At 39.3% G+C, this 12,773-nt stretch overlaps 1 protein-coding gene across 3 annotated transcripts in view; it reads right to left on the bottom strand.

The window, feature by feature from the left end:
• The window catches only part of ddr1 (discoidin domain receptor tyrosine kinase 1), a 171,403-nt gene that overhangs the window by 39,746 nt on the left and 118,884 nt on the right, over nt 1–12,773 (bottom strand). The window contains exon 1 of one of the 3 annotated variants that reach the window (XM_072680527.1): nt 565–645. The exons of the other annotated variants lie outside the window; for them this stretch is intronic. The gene's annotated coding sequence lies outside the window, so the exon portion shown is untranslated. Of the gene's footprint in view, nt 1–564; nt 646–12,773 lie in introns of those variants that run through there. 3 annotated transcript variants of the gene reach the window in all.

Here is a 12,773-nt window from a genome sequence, read left to right as displayed (position 1 = left end):
AGGGGGGAAAAACGTGTGTTTGAGATTTTGGCTCAAGACTAGGATAATTAGGGTACTTTCCCACACGGGCAGACAGGACAACAACAGGGTATTTCCTCCTCATTCTCCAGCTTTTCGCACAATTTTTCCAGTCCACCTTAAATGGCGCAGCAGCTACGGTCTGGCACCTGAGGCGCCCGAGTTCAACCGCAGCGAATTTAAGGTGGACCGGACGAATTACGAGACACACTAACAAGACTCTCCGACGCCGTTTTTTTGTTTTCTAGACTATGGTTTAAAAAGCTTAAGGTATAATTAGAGGGGGGGGGAAACCCGCAGACACCATTTTTATACAAGTTTAATCCTCTCTTAATTCGCCCTCTGGGGCAACGGCAACAAACAGCGACAGCCGAGGAACCGACTACCAGACTCGGCAGGCGGGCGGGCGGGCAGGCGGGCAGGCAGGCGGAGAGCCAGTCCGGAGCACTCCGTCACTTTCACCGTCAGATATATCGGTGTTGTCCGGCTCTCCGCATGACCGGTTAAAAATAGTTAGCTAGCCAGTGTCGTTACTTACTTACTTACCGAAAAAGCAAAGCAAGCGGGAGCCCGTCGGAGCTGTTGTCACACCGGAGCGAAGTTTTCACCCCTAGTCCCGTTTTAGTCCAAACTCTTCGATTAGCAGGGAGTCGGTTCAGACCAGCGCAGGTACGAATCCACAGTGTTTCGCGCAGGATTAACCCGGACTGAGCTTTTTTTTTTTTTTAACAGGATCCCAAATCTGTACCCAGGTCTGCTTTCGCACTCGGTTCAGTCCACACTGAAAAGTCCCGGCAGAGATAGAGCTAGAAATCCAGGCTCGGCTCCTCTGCTCGGCTCGGCTCGGCTCTGCTCGGCTCCTCTGCTCGCCTTATTTCTCAATCAGAGCTCGAGCTTGGTCTGTTTTTTTTCGCCACCAGGTGCTCATTTACATATCGCTTACAGGCCGCGTCCAATCACCGTGCTCCTCTCCGCTTCTGTTCGAATATTCAGCAGGTGGCCCGCCAATCGCTGACGGGGACGGGGCGGGGCCTGCGTGGCCTGGCAACGGCTCTGTAAGTGAGTCGCGATTTCTGAAAACGTAGGAAATCAGCAGAGGGTTTGAGGAGGACCCTCACCCTGTTCCCCCCAAATAATCACCCAGGTATTAAAGTCAGACCTTTGAGTTAGAACAGGACTTACTGCCACCAAAAAGTTGAGTTATCGTTGAGTTATCTACTCATTATTTCCCTCATTTTTTTGGTAGCATGTAAACAAATATGACACAATAACTCAGGTTTTGAGTTATCTCACAATTACTTCTTTTCTTAATTATTAAGTTACGTCATAATAATAACAATCTTTTGAGTTATCTCAAAATAATGACATATGAGTAAGCTATCTCAAAATTACTGATTAATAATGACATCTCAATAATGACAATAATAATAATGATGTCTCAATCTTTTGAGTTATCTCAAAATTACTTATTTTCTCAACTATTAAGTTATGATGTCATAATAATGACATCTCAGTCTTGAGTTATCTCAGAATTACATATTCTCTCAATTATTAAGTTACGTCATAATAATGACAATCTTTTGAGTTATCTCAAAATAATGACATCTGAGTCTTTTGAGTTATCTCAAAATAATGATGTCTCAATCTTTTGAGTTATCTCAGAATTACATATTCTCTCAATTATTAAGTTATGTCATAATAATGACAATCTTTTGAGTTATCTCAAAATAATGATGTCTCAATCTTTTGAGTTATCTCAGAATTACATATTCTCAATTATTATGTCATAATAATGACAATCTTTTGAGTTATCTCAAAATAATGACGTGAGTCTTTTGAGTTATCTCAAAATGACACATTTTCTCAATGATTACGTTATTATGTCATAATAACGTAATAACTTGACCTGACATCTTTTGAATGATCTTAAATGAATTACTTTTTGAAATTTGCCAATGTAATGTTTGTTAAAAAAGACTTATTTAGTCAAAGTGTAAATCATATAATGTATATGACTTAGTTTATCAATATAACAACTAAAATAGCCATCAGGCTGCTGAAGAAAGTAAGTCATTAAAAATGAGAAAATGTAATTATTTTCCAAACTTTGAAACACCGCTATCAGATACAGAGAGCAAGCCTTAACCGCTGCCCATGTTTTCCCCTCTCCTCGGCAGGAACGCTGTTCCATGTCTGAGGGAAGATGGCTAAGGGGGCGGACGTGAAATGTGATATTTCTGAAAAAGGAAACAACTGGAATCACCTTAAATTACAGCTCATTTTAAAGTGCTGAAGGCCTTCAATTTGCAGCAAATGAGTGTTTCGAGTAATCTAGGTTGGCCTAGCCCATTAACACGACGGCCTACTGTATTTATGCAGCCTTGGGAAAAAAAGTAAGCCTACCTGGAGATTTCCCCCTTTGTTGTCAAAGAAAAAGAGCACATTATTATAGAGTTGGCTTCAGAAACTGTATACAATTACCTCCCCGAGGCAGTAAAGACTGTGATTTAGGGGCTTCAGCGCTAGCAGATAGCTCCGAGCTTTCAGCAGCACACTGAGACGCTAGCGGTGGGGTTTTGAGGGTTGAGAATAAGGTGGAATATGGAAGATAAATTGGGGCAGGCCCTCTTTTTTCGAACCATGAACCTGTAGGACAGGGCGTGGCGGTTGTGTTGAGGTAAAGGGAGGTGCTGAAGGACTTGGGGCTGGTAGGTAAAAACAGAGACGAGTGAAAGAGGGAGAGAGAGTGTTCACGGGTTATGTGTTGGTACTTGCCCAGGTGTTGAGAGGAGAGGGAGCTGTAGTTGCTAGCCAGGCTGTAACAAAGAAGCTTGCAGAACCTTGCCAACACACACACACACACACACACACACACACACACACACACACACACACACACACACACACACACCCCTCTGGCACCAGTCTGAAGTGCTTTGTGCATGTGTGCTACATACTCTATAGTAATACTGAAGACCTATAAACTATAAGGTTTCTATAGCTGTAATACTTCTATAAGAACCTATACACTCATATTCCATATAGAAAATAAACATATGGATTAAAAATTTAATTCCAAAATAGATATCACACACAAAAAATATATTTGGGAAAATACTGCCTATTTATTTACTAAATACATTTACTATAAAATACACCTGGAAATATGAAACAGATTATTCGTTAATTATAGTGTGTAAGACTGTAAACAAACTAAGCTACAAATGAAGTAACAATTATAGAAGTATAATTTTAATTATAATTGTAATTATAATTATATATGCTGTCATTGTTTATAAAAACATTACAAAATGTACAAAAATACAAAACACAGGCTGCTAAGTACTTTTGTTTTGTTTTAGATAGGGCTGCGTCCCAATTACATACTAAATACTAATACTAGCTAGTTTTTGAGTATGTAGTGTGTAAGATTATAAACAAACTAAGCTACAAATTAAGTAACGATTATAAAAGTATAATTTTAATTATAATTATATATGCTGTCATTGTTTATAAAAAACATTACAAAATGTAAAAAATGTACAAAAATACAAAACACAGGCTGCTAAGTACTTTTTTTATTTTTTTTTAGCTAGGGCTGCGTCCCAATTACGTACTAAATACTAATACTAGCTAGTTTTTGAGTATGTAGTGTGTAAGATTGTAAACAAACTAAGCTACAAATGAAGTTACAATTATAAAAGTATAATTGTAATTATAATCATATATGCTGTCATTGTTTATAAAAACATTTAGCTTTCATTCTAGCTACACTTTTAACTCACAATTCGTCTTTGGTAGCTAACGTTTGCGTCATTAGCGCTACTTTTGCTCTGGGACTATTAAGCTAATGTAGCAAGAAGGTTGTGAAAGTTCATAAAAAAACATTTAGCATTAGTTATTAGTAAAAAAAATGTGCAAAAAAAACAAAATACATGCTGCTAAGTACTGTTTTAGTTTTAGCTAGGGCTGCGTCCCAATTACGTACTAAATACTAGGTAGTTTATGAGGACGTAGTGTGTAATATTATAACTGCAGGTGGTACGAAGGTGCGTTGTTACTCGGACAGACAATAAAAACCCAGAGGGATCTGAGATCGGATTGGGAAGCTGTCTGATACGAGGGAAGTCTTCCTCTTCACGTGGAACTGTGGTGTCTTTAGCTGTAGCTACGTATCATTGGCGATCTCGGCCCAGTCCACACAAACAAGCACACACACACACACACACACACACACACACACACACACACACACACAAACCACGTGTTTAATGGTTAAAGACTCTGACCCAAATTGGGCAGCTTGGTTGGAGGCTCTTTACGGCTGTTAATTCCTCGGCCTCCCCATTGTTCTCGCTCTGTTTGCCCAACTGACTCAGCTTTACTGCAGGACTTTGTGTGGTTTAATAACGCTGAGATTGAACAAGTCGTCTATTCAATTCCGGGGCTTTTCAGGACGGAGAGGTGGCATTCCTGACCAGTGACTTATCAAAATCAGTCTCAGGAACGACCCCGATTAAAAGAGCGAGAGTTTACACCTTTTTACCCTTCTAAAAAAATCAAACCCTTCGGCCGTGTTCGGTATCTAACCCACAGCAGTCCTGCTAGCATTAGCTATAGCTAAAAACAATCTGTGAAAAATGCTAAAATACTAAATACAGGCTAGCTGTCTGCTGCTAAGTACTGTTTTACTGTTTTACTAAGTTTACTGTTTCATTGCTTTTGCACTGGAGCTATGAGGCTAATGTAGCCAACAAGTTGTGAAACGTATAGCAGGCTGCTAGCATTAGCTATAGCCAAATAGATTTATTTATGTTGTATCGGTCATGGTTCGACATACTGTTCAGTGAAAATATGCTAAAATATACCTGACGGATATATATATATATATATATATATATATATATATATATAGCTAAAAGTGTCAAAGTTGAGTATCCTCGAATATCCGCAAGGAGGAACTAGCTACTGTTCCTTAACTAGCTAGCTGTGCTGCTCTACTGATCTTTCATGATGTAAAACACAAGCTGAGATGAGTTGACTAGTCATTCTTTCATTAGCATAGCTATCTAATATTCTATACTAACTATCTAATATTCTATACTAGCTATCTAATATTCTATACTAACTATCTAATATTCTATACTAGCTATCTAATATTCTATACTAACTATCTAATATTCTATACTAGCTATCTAATATTCTATACTAGCTATCTAATATTCTATACTAGCTATCTAATATTCTATACTAACTAGCTATCTAATATTCTATACTAACTATCTAATATTCTATACTAACTATCTAATATTCTATACTAGCTATCTAATATTCTATACTAACTATCTAATATTCTATACTAGCTATCTAATATTCTATACTAGCTATCTAATATTCTATACTAGCTATCTAATATTCTATACTAACTATCTAATATTCTATACTAGCTATCTAATATTCTATACTAACTATCTAATATTCTATACTAGCTATCTAATATTCTATACTAGCTATCTAATATTCTATACTAGCTATCTAATATTCTATACTAACTAGCTATCTAATATTCTATACTAGCTATCTAATATTCTATACTAACTAGCTAATATTCTATACTAGCTATCTAATATTCTATACTAGCTATCTAATATTCTATACTAACTAGCTAATATTCTATACTAGCTATCTAATATTCTATACTAGCTATCTAATATTCTATACTAACTAGCTAATATTCTATACTAACTAGCTATCTAATATTCTATACTAGCTATCTAATATTCTATACTAACTAGCTATCTAATATTCTATACTAGCTATCTAATATTCTATACTAACTAGCTAATATTCTATACTAACTAGCTATCTAATATTCTATACTAGCTATCTAATATTCTATACTAACTAGCTATCTAATATTCTATACTAGCTATCTAATATTCTATACTAACTAGCTATCTAATATTCTATACTAACTATCTAATATTCTACTACTAGCTTCTACTAATATTCTATACTACAGCTATCTAATATTCTACTAACTAGCTATCTATATTCTATACTACTAGCTGCCTTTCTTCCTATCTCTATACCCTAGCACCTCAGCCCTTCCCTCCTTTTTTTTTTTTTCTCTACTAGCTATCGTCCTATTCTATACTTAACTAGCTATCTAATATTCTATATAACTAGCATACTAGCTATCTAATATTCTATACTAACTAGCTAATATTCTATACTAGCTATCTAATATTCTATACTAACTAGCTATCTAATATTCTATACTAGCTATCTAATATTCTATACTAGCTATCTAATATTCTATACTAGCTAGCTATCTAATATTCTATACTAGCTAGCTAATATTCTAATATTCTATACTAGCTAGCTAATATTCTAATATTCTATACTAGCTATCTAATATTCTATACTAGCTAGCTAATATTCTATACTAGCTATCTAATATTCTAATATTCTATACTAGCTATCTAATATTCTATACTAGCGAGCTAATATTCTATACTAGCTAGCTATCTAATATTCTATACTAGCTATCTAATATTCTATACTAGCTAGCTATCTAATATTCTATACTAGCTATCTAATATTCTATACTAGCTATCTAATATTCTAATATTCTATACTAGCTATCTAATATTCTAATATTCTATACTAGCTATCTAATATTCTATACTAGCTAGCTATCTAATATTCTATACTAGCTAGCTAATGTTTTATACTAACTAAACTAGCTGCTGCTCCACTGATGTCTTTGATGATGGGTGTGATGTAACTCCCTGTAAACTTAACGTTAACGTTATAATCAACAGAAAACATAAGTAGCACCAAGTTGTTGCTTCAGCTGCGTTTGGGTTGTTTGATGTCTGAACATGTGATTTTTTAATATTAGTGAGTTCGGTGGCAGTCGGCTCGGCGCCACAGAGAGGCTTTCTTAAAAACAAGGCCTCGACAGCCTCACAGCGAGCACACCTCCCCCTCCCACTCGCTTCTCCTTTTTCTCTCGGGCTTCTTTCGTCTGCCGGGCTTTGTGTGTAGTCCTGGCAACTCCCCGTCCTCTTTTACATTTCCCTGCGACCTTTGAACACTGTTCCATTCGTCTCCTCGCTCTCGCTTTGTCTTTCCTTCTCACTTTCTCTCCCACATACACACACTCTTCCCCCTCTTTCTGCCGGCCCGCCTGCCCGCCGGCCCGCCCGCCTGCCTCTGTAGCTTTGTATTGTACCCCATTGAAGAGTGGCCAGTCAGTCTCCATCTCTCTCTCTCTCTCTCTCTCTCTCTCTCTCTAACTCTCGCTCTCTCATTTTATGACAAATAATTCAGTTTCTTTTCTGCACCAAGTTTTCGCTCTTCTCTTTTCCCTTAAGTCTTTTTTTCCCCTCCCAATGAAGCGCAGCGGCGCGTGGAGGAGCAGGCCCTATCCTGTGAGGAATTCAGCCGAGAAGAAAGAGATGAGAGGAGAGGGAGGTGGCATTCGAGGGATTCTCGGACGGCTAAGGGACCTGTCCGAGTTTCGACAGTCTTATAAATCTGGAGAGAGAGAGAGAGAGAGAGAGAGAGGGAGAGGGAGGGCGAGAGACACACAGGGTGTTATTCCCTCACCCCCCTAAGCTGAGCAGCAGAGCACGGCATTTCATTACATCACAATTTGCATGAAATTAAATCGAGCGCACGTCTCTCGCGCCTCTCGCAGCTCTCGCGCTTATAGTCAGGTGCCTGATTAGTCGCTGATTGTTTCTGGAGAAGGGAGCTCACAAGGCTAATACTCTATTCACACAGAGTCACGCTCTCGCTCTCTTTCACAGGTGGGGGGACGAGAGCTGGCAATTTGTCCAGGCTTTGGAATGGGATTATGGGATCATGTATCTTTAGAGGATCCGGATCTCGGAAAAACTACGGAAAACTTTCGGAAACGTTCTTTCGAAACAGTCCAAGCTGAGAAATTAGGCTACTAGTAATCAGAATAACTGAAGCTCATAGCAACCAGTTAGCAATATGCTAACTGCATGCTTGTGATGTCATCCGAATCGTTTACATATGCCTGCTTATTTAGCTCTGCCCACTAACGTCTTTTGAAAGAGGCGTGGTGCAGGGTCGACCAATCAGAATAGAGCTCATTTACATGTATTAGGCCACTAGTAATAAGAATAATTAAAGCTAATAGCAACCAGTTAGCAATATGCTAACTGCATGCTTGTGATGTCACCGAATCGTTTACATATGCCTGCTTATTTAGCCCCGCCCATGAACATCTTTTGAAAGAGGCGTAGTGCAGGGTCAACCAATCAGAACAGAGCTCATTTAAACGTATCAGGCTCACAAGTAACGCAATCTTGAGAAAAAAAAAAAAAAAAAAGTTCTGTGATGTCATTGTGTGATGTCACACAAACAGCACATTAACATACCCGCTCCTATTTAGCCCCGCCCATGAGCGTCTTAAAAAAAAAAAAAGCACAGTGCAGGGTGACCAATCAGAACAGAGCTCATTTAAACGTAAGAGGCTAAAAGGTAATGAAAGCTTGTAGAAATCAGTTAGCATTATGCTAACTGCATGTTTGTGATGTCACCGAATCATTTACATATGCCCGCCTAATTAGCCCCGCCCAACACATTTAGCTGCACCCACTGCTGACGCAGATGTGCAAATGCACATATGCACACACACACACACACACACACACACACACAGCAACACAACCAATACACTTACAGACACCCGCCTATTTAGCCCCGCCCACAAGGGGTCTGTCTGGATTGTCTTTTAAAAGAGGAGACACATTGCAGGGTGACCAATCAGAACAAAGGTCGTTTACATGTATTAGGCTAAAGTAATCAAAGCTCATAGCAACCAGTTAGCACATATGCTTGTGATGTCACTGAATCATTTACATATGAATCATTTACATAGCTGCATCCACTGTTGACACAGATGTGCAAATGCACACACACACACACACACATACATACACACACACACTGCATGTCTAGTCCCTGTAGAGAAGTACTGCCAATACATTAGGACTCTCTGGAGCAGATCAACATCATGACCCTATCTGCACCATGCTGCCTAATGCCAGGCGTGGGCTAGAGGGGTATAAAGCCCCCCAGCGTTGAGGAGCTGTGGAGCAGTGGAGGAACTGTGTTCTCTGGAATGATGGATGGTGGAGCTCCATCCAGTACTTCTGGGATAAGTTAGGGATGATGAGGATGATAAGGTGGGGTGGTGATCATCATCATCCAACATCCTGACCTTACCAACGCTCTTGTCGCTAAATGCAATCAAATCCTCACAGCAATGCTGTGGCCTTCTTCTCTGGACAGTAGAGACAGTTACTCCAACAAAAGCAGGATCAGCTCTTTTTTAATGCCCTTGATCTTAGCAGAAAGAATGAATGAGCAGGTGTCCCAATACTTTTGTCCATTTAGAGTATGTTGGGTGTAAGGTGAAAGAGGGCAAACCATCTCTCTGGGCTAGTTAGCGAACATTAAGTTAGAGTTTAGGTGTGTGTTGTGGGTGTCTGCCCACTCCACTTTGCAAATGGCTGCTAGGCCCATGTGTGCACACACACACACACACACACACACACACACACACACACACACACACACACACACACACACACACACAGCTGTTGAGGGGCAGCCTGATCACTCTCAGAATGTCAAGCCTGCTGAATGTTGGGAACTGACACAAACTCGCATTCCAGTCATTCCTCTGCTGAAGCACCTAATCTGTCTATCCATCTCTCTCTCTCCCTCTCGTGCTCCCTCTCGCGCTCCCTTACTCTCCATCTCTGCTTCCCATAAGTGCTTAACGCCAAGCCCCCAACAGACACAGTACACATGCACACACACACAGGCCTCATATGTAATACCAGTGAGTCCCACATGTATTATATATGTGTAATAACAACTTACTAGGCCTACAACAAAGGCAACAAAGGCATATTTCCATGAAAACACACACACACACACACACACACACACACACACACACACACACACACACACAGAGGGAGAGAGCAGATGAGTGTGTGGTGTCCCCTTTCAGAATGGCACGTGGTCTCTGGAGCTGCAGGGTTACTGAGAGCCTTCCAGACCAAAGAGCCCCCCAAGGTGTAAAAAACACTGAGATGATTCAGAGAGCTTCTGAAGGATGTGTGTGTGTGTGTGTGTGTGTGTGTGTGTGTGTGTGATGTGAAATGGGATCGGTAACACTTGTTGTCTGGACCCCGGGGGCACTTGGTGACTTTGGGCTTTGTTCCTGAGAGAGAGAGAGAGAGAGAGAGAGTGTGTGTGGTGTGTGTAATGGAGATGGACAGGCCATGAACTTCATCCTGGGGGTTCATTAAAAAAATCATACTGGATAACTTTACACTGGATTAGAACTTCATACTGGATATTCATTTTATTACAATTTCATACTGGATATTCATTTTATTACAATTTCATACTGGATATTAATGCTATTAGAGCTTCATACTGGATATTAATGCTATTAGAGCTTCATACTGGATATTCATTTTATTACAATTTCATACTGGATATTAATGCTAATACAACGTCATACTGAATATTAATGTTATTAGAGCTTCATACTGGATATTAATGTTATTAGAGCTTCATACTGGATATTCATTTTATTACAATTTCATACTGGATATTAATGTCATTAGAACTTCATACTGGATATTAATGTCATTAGAACTTCATACTGGATATGAATGTTATTAGAACCTCATACTGGATATTAATTTTATTTAATGAATAAATTGTATTTATGTACAGAATTGTAGCTAAAAGACCTCTGAACTTTTGTGGAGCAGCAGATCATTACTGGATAAGCTCTGCTCGTCTACAGAACACACAGCTCTGGGTTAATGTGCAGGTGAACGAGGTCCAAGCCCAGAGTCTCGTATTACACTGGAGTCTGTGATCCACGACAGATACACTAAGAACTGCAGTGGAGGAGTCCGACCTACAAGCCTGCTTCAGGGAGAGAAAGCAGACAACTCAACTGAAATGTGTGTGTGTGTTGGGGGGAGGGGGGGTATTGTTGATGCATTGTGGGAGCTGGAAGGGTGTCAGAGTTGTATGGCTCCATTTTGAGCAGTTTGACCTGAAGGCTTTTTTCCCGGAGAGGGGAAGGTATCAGAGGTCGTGGGGTCAGGGTGTGCCACTAGGCCCTTGGCTGGGTGGGGGTCAGCCTTTTCACCTCTCCTACAGGTGTCTGAACAAAGAAATCTGCAGCTCAGGCTTTTCATGGAGTTGGGTGGATGACTTGGACGCCTCCCACATTGCACCAGAGTTAGCACCTGCTAAAGGAGGTGCAGGAAGGATAACTGTTTTTATTATTTATTATGTTTTAAGTTGACTGCTCACTTTTTTTTACTGCAACACAAATGTAGTGATTTTATTTGCTATAAAAAAATTATGTTGAGGAAAATTCTGGAAATAATTGGGAAAAGCCTGTTTTATTGTTAAACTATTATAAAGCAGTGAATAAATGAATACTATTTGTTTACATTTTGGGAAAGAAATCAGCAGAATTCTATTTATTGTCCCATGTGATATTAAATGTGGTAGATTTATGCTCCATGTGTGGCAATGGTAATGTTAGCTAAGTGCTATTTTACCTAACCCTGTAGATTTGCCATATAATGAGGATTAGTCTATAGACAATTAGGTCAATTTACGTAATATTAGAGTCAATTTTTTATTTTATCATCATTTATTATTATAAAATGATATGATTTAAATTTATTATAATAAAAATACTAAATAAAGTTTGTATCTGAAGCGGATTGGCACCATGAGTTTAACGAACAGGCTACAGCATAGGCATTTATGTAGCTAGCTAAGTGTCCTAGCTGCTGTGTGCCACCATGTAACCGTATATACCCACTGCATACGAGTTGGCATCGCTGCTAAATGAAAAGATGTTAAATGAAAGGAATCTGACCTGCCCTGGACAACGTTGGCTTGGACTGAGAAGGGCAGGAGGCCGAAAAGGGGACCAAGGCGTATTGTTGTGTTATCAGAGCCACTCGCGAACACCTCTCAAACACTGTTATCAACACCAGCCTTAAACAACACTCTAATCTGAATGAGGCCTGCTCTCTGTCTCGACAGTCTGACTAGCAGTCAGATTCCACCCTCAGTCTCGAGCACAGCTGACAACCCAGGCTACAAATTGGCGTCAGGTTCTGAACCAGTATCAGCCACTCCAGATTATTCAGTATCGTCCAGTACACTTAGTGTATAACACTTCGTTCAAGTATCCATCATAATGTTTAATATCTACCAGTATGCTGAGTATATAACACTACACATAGTATCTACCGTTACATTTAGTATCTACCACTATGTTCAGTACGCTGAGTATATATAACTACACATAGTATCTACCGTTACATTTAGTATCTACCACTAGGTTCAGTATCTATCAGTACGCTGAGTATATAACACTACACATAGTATCTACCGTTACATTTAGTATCTACCACTATGTTCAGTATCTACCAGTACTCTGAGTATATAACACTAAACATAGTATCTACCGTTACATTTAGTATCTACCACTATGTTCAGTACGCTGAGTATATATAACTACACATAGTATCTACCGTTACATTTAGTATCTACCACTAGGTTCAGTATCTATCAGTACTCTGAGTATATAACACTAAACATAGTATCAACCGTTACATTTAGTATCTACCACTATGTTCAGTACGCTG

This window comes from Salminus brasiliensis, chromosome 5 (genome assembly GCF_030463535.1).
Source record: "Salminus brasiliensis chromosome 5, fSalBra1.hap2, whole genome shotgun sequence".
In the NCBI taxonomy this organism is placed as follows: Eukaryota; Metazoa; Chordata; class Actinopteri; order Characiformes; family Bryconidae; genus Salminus; species Salminus brasiliensis.
The sequence above is the reverse complement of the archived record's forward strand: the minus strand, read 5'-3'. Positions and strand labels throughout refer to the sequence as shown.